The following is a 9,864-nucleotide window of genomic DNA, read 5'->3' on the forward strand; positions in this document are numbered from 1 at the left end:
TTCATGTTCATGTTACGTTCATGATAATGTAAACTCATGCAAAGACAATGTATAAGTAGATATGAAATCGCCTATAGCAAAAATGTACTCATTGTTCCAAGCTCTATAATTGAACTTTTCTTCAGCAACCAAAAAATTGGTAAAGCTTTAGATACATGTTGAAAAGACCAAAGCTGTTTTGTTGAATTGCTTAAATTGATATTTTCAGCAACATTTTGTTACAAACGTATATTGATAATGATTAATTGATAATGATTTATTTAATTAATACTTAATCATGAGAGTAGTTTTTTTAAGGTTTGATTTTTAACATTTTTCGATTTGTGTTATTTCAACATATAAATTTATTGTTAGAAATGTCACCTTATAAGCGTATTTGTTGTATAACTTCTTGTAGAAATAGAACACAGAAAGCCCTGAAGTTATTTAATTTTCCAAAACAAGGCACAAAAAAGTATGAATAGTGGATAAGTGCATGTCATTGGTCATATGATCATATTATGTCTCTAAAAAAACCATTAATATATGAACTGAATTTTCAAAAAGAAGTAATTGGAAAAAAAAATCCTTTTTTGTCATGCTATTCCCTCCTTGGAACTGGATGAAACCCACAATTCCATAACGGACGAAGAATTATATCAGTACGACAAAGAACCGTTATGTGTTAGTGCAGCAATTGAGCCCGTTTGCAGATCTTGCCATAAACGTGAGAAAAATTTAAATTATTATAGAAAACAAAACCGTGATTTAAAAAAAAAATTGAAAAATTAAGAAGAAAGATTGAGAATTCAAAGAAAAAAGACAAAAAATTAAATTTTCCTCAACTAATTCAATACGTCTATCAAATGATAGATTTTATATCATACGCTTCAGCTTATGCAAAAAATTTTTGTAAAATGATTTTAAAAAGCAAGAAAAAGGTGTACAGTGATGTCGAAAAATACGTGGCGCAATTAATTTTTTTCAAATCTGCTGCTACCTATAATTTTATGAGGGATACGTTAAGATTTGCTTTGCCTTCTTTAAGATCCATTTACAATTGGCTTCCAATTGCTGGTTTACCTCCGGGAGTAAATGAGGAAGTATTTAGAAATATAAAAAAAAGTATTAATGCAGGTAATTTTGTAATTTTGACTCCAAATCTCGACAAGTAATGTTAATATTTGATGAAATCGCTATTAAAAGAGATTTTAAATATAATGCTAAGTTCGAAAAAATTGATGGATTTGTTGATTATGGAAAAAATTCCAAGAGTGCTACAATTGGAAAAAATATTTGCATATTTATGATAAGAAGTCTATGTGGTCATTGAAAACAAGTGTTGAACTATTCTGTATCTGAAAAATGTATTCCCGTTAATACATTGAAAATAATGATATATAAAAATTTTGAAGGTTGCCTTTCTGCTGGACTAAATGTGAGAGGATTAGTTTGTAATCAAACCCCAACAAACCAAGCCCTTTATAGAAAACTCGGTATTTCTAAAAATAATCCCTTCTTTATTTTTGAAGCTGGGAATGATAAAAAAAAATATTTTGTTTCTTTGATATCTCTCACATATTTAAATCGTTTCGTAATAATTTATTGAAATATCGTTTAAAAGATGGTGGTGACAATTGTGCCAATTGGAAAGTTTTGAGAGAGCTGTACCTATTCGAGTGTGTCCAAGACCAAGGTTTAGGCATATAGCCCCGGACCTTCAAAAAATGAAGGTGAACTTAGCTGTTCAAGTGTTCAGCGCCAGAACAGTTGCCGGCATTCGCACTTACTTAGAATTAAATTTATTTAATAAAAATAATTTGACCTCTGACGCAGAAGGAACTGCATATATTTTTGATAAATTCAATAAAATATTTGATTGCCTAAATAGTAAATCATTGCATTCTGCCAACCCCTACCGAAAGGCATCACAAAAAGAATGTGTAGTGTATAAAGTCTTACAAGACGCAAAGAATTATATTGAAAATTTAAAATTTATCAACACTCCTCGTAAAACAAAACTCAATTGCTTAAATTATTTAATTCAAAGCATAAATGCAGCTTTAAATTTCTCTGACGAAATATGGTATTTAATGAATTTAAAGATTGGTCTTATTTATGCACTAATAAATTGAATCAGGACTGCATTGAAATTTTGTTTAGTAGGGTGAGGTACAAACAGAAAAATCCATCAGTTAATGAATTCTACTTTATTATTGGAAGAATAATTTCTGTTAATTTAATATATGGTTCCAAATATCAAATACTCTAATTGTGAAGAAGATGATGACGAAATACTTTGCATTGATTGAACTTCAATTTCTGTGGTCCATAAAAAATCGATGGAAGTGAATGCTGGAACTTTCAATGAAGAAGAGATTGAGGATGAAGCAGATAATGAAGCAGAAAATGGTTCGGAAGAAATAAATTCAATTATAGAAATCAATTCCGAATATGGTTTGTTGCCTGTACTTACTGATAATGCAATTAAATATTTTGCATAAGTTTTTTAGAAAAACTACGCTGAAAAAGTGCAAATTTGCAGAAGAGATTGTATCAAATCGGATAATGTAATTAATGCGCCTTCTGATTGGCTTCTATACTTCAGAAATTATATGCATATGATACCAACTGTTATAGAGACGGAATCTTACAGTTGATAATAAATTTTTGTGTTCTTGATGATCCATATTGGTACAATTCAGAACATTCATGTTATGAACACAGATTACTTTTGTCAAAACATTTTCTTATGGTATTAATCCGAGCCGCTTACAAATGCAAAATTGAAGAGTTTCGCCAAGAAACAAATAAAAGCATTCGGAAGGAAAGACTGCGAATATTGCACCAATAACGGATACCTGTGTTGTGAATACCTGTTGTGTTTATTAAGTAAGATTCATATACCATATATCCCTATTATTTATTATTCAACTTTATTTTCAACTTTTGTAAATTAATTTTTTGTTGTAAGAATATATAGTTAAGATAGATGTTAGTGTAAGAAATATAATTTATAAATATAAATTTATTTAACATAATAGAAAAATTATTTTAATACGATTATGTTACTTATAAAAATGTCATTCAGTCACTTAGCCTCTTGCAGCCAAAATAAGTAAACATTTCTTTTCTTGAATTTGTGTCCAAAATTACCAACAATTTCCATTAGTAAATATAATATGCATATGTTTAGCAACATTATTTCAAGCAATATTGCCCTGAGCAACATTGTTGCTGAATATCAGACGGTCATCAGCTCGTTTTAAATCAAAGCTTTTAGAACAATTTCTAACAAGGGCGTTTCATATCTATGTTATACATTGTCAGTTGGTATCAAATTGTTTGTCCAACGTTTTTAGGTGCTGCTTAAACCATTCGTAAAAAAAATTTGAAGGAGCAAAAAGCGAGGAAGAATTACCATCGCCTCCATAATTTCTGAAGTATAGAAGCCAATCAGAAGGCGCATTAATTACATTATCCGATTTGATACAATCTCTTCTGCAAATTTCGCAATTTTTCAGCGTAGTTTTTCTAAAAAAGTTTTGCAAAATATTTAATTGCATTATCAGTAAGTACAGGCAACAAACCATATTCGGAATTGATTTCTATAATTGAATTTATTTCTTCCGAACCATTTTCTGCTTCATTATCTGCTTCATCCTCAATCTCTTCTTCATGGAAACTTCCAGCATTCACTTCCATCGAATTTTTATGGCCCACAGAAATTGAAGTTCAATCAATGCAAAGTATTTCGTCATCATCTTCTTCACAATTAGAGTATTTGATATTTGGAACCATATATTAAATTAACAGAAATTATTCTTCCAATAATAAAGTAGAATTCATTAACTGATGGATTTTTCTGTTTGTACCTCACCCTACTAAACAAAATTTCAATGCAGTCCTGATTCAATTTATTAGTGCATAAATAAGACCAATCTTTAAATTCATTAAATACCATATTTCGTCAGAGAAATTTAAAGCTGCATTTATGCTTTGAATTAAATAATTTAAGCAATTGAGTTTTGTTTTACGAGGAGTGTTGATAAATTTTAAATTTTCAATATAATTCTTTGCGTCTTGTAAGACTTTATACACTACACATTCTTTTTGTGATGCCTTTCGGTAGGGGTTGGCAGAATGCAATGATTTACTATTTAGGCAATCAAATATTTTATTGAATTTATCAAAAATATATGCAGTTCCTTCTGCGTCAGAGGTCAAATTATTTTTATTAAATAAATTTAATTTTAAGTAAGTGCGAATGCCGGCAACTGTTCTGGCGCTGAACACTTGAACAGCTAAGTTCACCTTCATTTTTTGAAGGTCCGGGGCTATATGCCTAAACCTTGGTCTTGGACACACTCGAATAGGTACAGCTCTCTCAAAACTTTCCAATTGGCACAATTGTCACCACCATCTTTTAAACGATATTTCAATAAATTATTACGAAACGATTTAAATATGTGAGAGATATCAAAGAAACAAAATATTTTTTTTTATCATTCCCAGCTTCAAAAATAAAGAAGGGATTATTTTTAGAAATACCGAGTTTTCTATAAAGGGCTTGGTTTGTTGGGGTTTGATTACAAACTAATCCTCTCACATTTAGTCCAGCAGAAAGGCAACCTTCAAAATTTTTATATATCATTATTTTCAATGTATTAACGGGAATACATTTTTCAGATACAGAATAGTTCAACACTTGTTTTCAATGACCACATAGACTTCTTATCATAAATATGCAAATATTTTTTCCAATTGTAGCACTCTTGGAATTTTTTCCATAATCAACAAATCCATCAATTTTTTCGAACTTAGCATTATATTTAAAATCTCTTTTAATAGCGATTTCATCAAATATTAACATTACTTGTCGAGATTTGGAGTCAAAATTACAAAATTACCTGCATTAATACTTTTTTTTATATTTCTAAATACTTCCTCATTTACTCCCGGAGGTAAACCAGCAATTGGAAGCCAATTGTAAATGGATCTTAAAGAAGGCAAAGCAAATCTTAACGTATCCCTCATAAAATTATAGGTAGCAGCAGATTTGAAAAAAATTAATTGCGCCACGTATTTTTCGACATCACTGTACACCTTTTTCTTGCTTTTTAAAATCATTTTACAAAAATTTTTTGCATAAGCTGAAGCGTATGATATAAAATCTATCATTTGATAGACGTATTGAATTAGTTGAGGAAAATTTAATTTTTTGTCTTTTTTCTTTGAATTCTCAATCTTTCTTCTTAATTTTTCAATTTTTTTTTTAAATCACGGTTTTGTTTTCTATAATAATTTAAATTTTTCTCACGTTTATGGCAAGATCTGCAAACGGGCTCAATTGCTGCACTAACACATAACGGTTCTTTGTCGTACTGATATAATTCTTCGTCCGTTATGGAATTGTGGGTTTCATCCAGTTCCAAGGAGGGAATAGCATGACAAAAAAGGATTTTTTTTTCCAATTACTTCTTTTTGAAAATGCAGTTCATATATTAATGGTTTTTTTAGAGACATAATATGATCATATGACCAATGACATGCACTTATCCACTATTCATACTTTTTTGTGCCTTGTTTTGGAAAATTAAATAACTTCAGGGCTTTCTGTGTTCTATTTCTACAAGAAGTTATACAACAAATACGCTTATAAGGTGACATTTCTAACAATAAATTTATATGTTGAAATAACACAAATCGAAAAATGTTAAAAATTAAACCTTAAAAAAAACAACTCTCATGATTAAGTATTAATTAAATAAATCATTATCAATTAATCATTGATAATATACATTTTATATCAAACTTACAAGCAAAAGCAAAAATAGAGGACAAACACAAACCGTTCCTTTTGATCGGCCTAATGTTTTTGGAGACAAATTTTTCAAAAGCTCAGTTGAAAAGTCCTCTTGTATTTAGTGTTCTTGTTGCTACTATGGCCTAGTGAAGCAGCCATAAAATCAACAACTACCAAATGCATGTATACATTTCTGTTTATGTTACACTAACAAAATCTATATTATCAAGAATGTGGATTGCATTGGTTGGCTATAGGAAATTTTTGTTGCGAGACACTTAACAGTCCACCTCGTAAATGCTCCGAAAATTCGAGAGCGACTTGCGCCATCTTATTGTATTTATTATTTTTGCTGTTTATGACAATACGGCCTATGTGTTTGGTCTAAATCGAAAGCATTTTACTTTCGGGCGAGTTTTGTATAATACGGGCTTAAGTAATAATACGGTCTTGGAAGTTACTCTAATAGTTTGGTCTTTGTTAAATATTGAGCCTTTGCGTAAGGATTTATCACTTGAGTTTGAATTCTTGCTCGTGAGTTAGCGCTTTTCCTTATTCGTAAGGAATCAAGCTGTTACTGGAAGTGGAGTTGTCATTACTTCTAACATTGAAAATGTGTTCTTTTATTTTTAATATATAACATACATGATCTATTCTCTTTTTTGTAATTTTTGTAAAACATTGTGCATTGAATGTTATAAAAAAACAATAAAATATGTTTCCAATAAATTGATTTTTTTGGAAAAATTTTCAAAGTTTTTTGTACTGCCTGCTTGTAGACTTATGACTCCGACTGTACGTATGTATAGTAAACACAGATCAAATTTGAAATTAATATAATATTTATATGATATAGAAGCAAAATATATGAATGTACATATTGGGAAGAATTTGGTTTGGGAAATATCAAATCGTAGCAACACAGGAAAATCGACAGGAATATCGTCAGATATTTCTGTCAGAAAAAGTAGTTTAGTTTTGTTAGTTGGATAGATTGAGTTTGGAGATTCTCGAGTACGATTTCGACAACAGCGTTAGAGTAAGTAAAGATTATTCAGTTATCAACAATTAAACTGACGTGGTTATTTTTGGCATTTATTCAGTTATTGACAATCCAGTGAGACGAATAAGACAATCAAGATGGAATTGCAAAAGGCAAATTCATAACAATATGTGTGTACATATATAAACCAATTCGAAATATTGGTACCATGGTACCATACATTTAATGTACCATGGGTCAGAAATTAGTTAAAGAAATTGTCTTGCTTGGAAAAGTATTTTATTTTTTACTATTTTATCTCTAATATATAAATTAATTTCACAAGTAAAATATATTTGTTCTGTGCTTATATACCTATTTTGGAAAAAAAACCTTTAACAATTTTCTCAGTTCTATATATCAAACAAATAATTTACTAATATAATATACAAATAAGCTTTGTTGCTGTACTTCAGGAAATTGTGAAATTAACAAACAGAATGCAAATTTTCATAACACAAACAAAATCAGACGATATCATATGGTCAAGCAGCTATATCTCCCTCAAATTACATATTCAAGTATAAACATAGTATTCACGGACACAACGCAGCGATGCTGATATTATAGATCACACCTATTTTGTAATTAGTTTGATTTTCGAAGAAGAAGCTTTAAGAGCACTTTATAAAGATTTTTGAGGTATGCAAGAAGTATGCAAGCCAAACCAGCATTTTGGCAGTTATACAATGTGTGGACGTCCAACCAAATAAGTACCCATACTAAGCTTCGAATATTTAATTTGAGGGTCAAATCAACGTTTTACGGATGCGAAACGTGGATAAATACGGATTCTATTCAATCGCGTGTCCAAGTATTCATAAACAAATGCTTAAGAAGAATACTGAATATTTGGCGTTCGGAGTGCATATCCAATACCGATCTATGGGAACGCACGCGACAAATACAAGCTATCACTAAAATGAGAACAAGAAAATAGAAGTGGATTGACCAAACGCTTAGGAAAACAGCATCTTGTATAATAAAATTAGCCCTACGTTGGAATTCATAAGGTAGCCGCCGGTCTGAAGTCTCAGCTAAGACATGGCGAAAAACCGTGTACCAAGAGCTTTAAGACACACAGTATTCATGGAATGAAATTGCAAGAGAAGCAAGCAACAGAGTAAGATTTAGTTAAATCATTGAGGCTCAATGCTCCACTAGTAGTGAAGGACGCCAGTAAGTAAGTAAGTAAGTAAGTAAGTAATGTGATTCAATGATTTAATGTAAGTGGTACGAATAAGTTAAAGATATTTTTCATATGAGAACATAAGTTTTAGATAGGACATTTATATGAAGTAATGGTTAATAGTTTTTAAATACGTAATATATAAATAAAAAAGATTTATAGAATTATATATACATATGAGAAAAATTACATTTAACAATGTTTACAATTTATTAACAGTCACTAAATGAATATATTCATCTGATGGATTATACTAGTAAAACAAAGAAAGGTGCGTATTCGTATACTCAGTAGAAAAATGTCTGTTTAGCAATTTTGTTTCTGCAAAAGAATTTAACAATAAACAATTTATTAAATGAACCATTTTATTTCAAAATAAACTACATTTCGAGTTCTGATTGTGCCATTTCTCCTAGAAGGAGAATTGCTGTATTACCTATCATTTTTATGACCATATTAATATCATTGACATACAATAGCAAGTAATGGACCAATTGAATCTAATTTCAGAAACATCAAATACAATATTTTTAATAAAAACAACAATAGGTGAGTGAATTTATACGTCAATTATTCCTTACTGAAACTAATAGAAAGGAGTTATAGTTTAGAACGCGTTCCTCCAACATTGCCTGAAACTGTTAGGCAAGCTACACCTAATAAATTGAAATTCAATATTCAATATTAGTACCGCATCCATTTTATTGCAAATGGTCATTAAATAATGATGCATATGATCAAGTTTTCGGTTAAAAGTTTTCTAATAATGATGATTAATTTTTTTTTTAATACAAATAAAACAAAACGTTTTAATAAAATTATTTTTTATTGAAAATTTCTATATTCATATATTCATTTAAATTCACATATAAAAATATTATCTTATGAAAATACTAAAATGACAGCCCTGGCGATTTAGTCTCAACTTAGCCACCTCGAAAATAAGCTAAGTATCACTACATTATCGACACAACTTAGAATATCCCTCATTTAGAACGCAACTTAGCCTAACTCGCGCACGTCCTAAATGCTAACAAGAGAAATTTAAAAATTTACCGAAACGTAGGAAAAAACGTCAAGCAAGGAATTTAATATTTAAAAATATTTATAGTTTTTGAAAATTACTTTTAGTTTTAACAAAATCTTAAATGTAAAGAATCACTTCAATGTGATTCTGACTCTTATGCATGCCCAAGTTAATGCATTTTTTAATTAATTATATAAATTTCAAATACGATCAAGGAATATAATGTTATGTTTTACTAATTTAAAAATAAATTTTTTTTTTATTTTAATTATATCTTAAATATATAAGATAAATATATAAACATCTATAAGATAAAAATAAAAATATAATTCTAGGGTAACTAAAAATTTTTTAAGTAATTTTTCACACTGCTTAATAGCTCTCAAACTGTAAGTTCTGTTCTTGCAGTGGCATTTTAATGAACTGTTGTTGTTGTTTGAATTTAATACCAGATGGCGTGCAAACCTGTTAGTAATTTTTTTTGATAATTAATTTATTTAAACTAATTTTTATTTATTTCAGATATTTCTGAACATTGGAGTATTGTTTAAACAATCATTTTTAATTCAACTATTTTCCGACGTTTAGTTTATGTTTTTAGTAAGATAGGAATATTTTAAATAAAAAACTTAATTTCTTATGTTTCCCTACCTAATGACTGGAATGTCATTTCAGTCTGAATCTTTTTAATCTTTCCAACTCGTGCTTAGGATGTGGTTGGAACGGGTTTAAGTCTTACAATGCAAAAAAATTAATTTTTGATGAACGACACAGGATTATTTCTAAGGAAGACATGGATTTCTCGCGGAAATAAATTGGAC

General features: G+C 29.3%; 1 long non-coding RNA gene across 1 annotated transcript; it reads left to right on the forward strand.

Moving 5' to 3' along the window:
* The first annotated feature begins 6,775 nt into the window (after window positions 1–6,775).
* LOC119684941 lies at window positions 6,776–8,105 on the forward strand. Its single transcript, XR_005252774.1, has 3 exons — window positions 6,776–6,824; window positions 6,889–6,958; window positions 7,244–8,105. It is a non-coding gene; the product is annotated as an uncharacterized LOC119684941 (long non-coding RNA).
* Window positions 8,106–9,864: the final 1,759 nt, after the last annotated feature.

The sequence above is a fragment of the Teleopsis dalmanni genome, chromosome 2 (genome assembly GCF_002237135.1).
Source record: "Teleopsis dalmanni isolate 2A chromosome 2, ASM223713v2, whole genome shotgun sequence".
Taxonomy (NCBI): domain Eukaryota; kingdom Metazoa; phylum Arthropoda; class Insecta; order Diptera; family Diopsidae; genus Teleopsis; species Teleopsis dalmanni.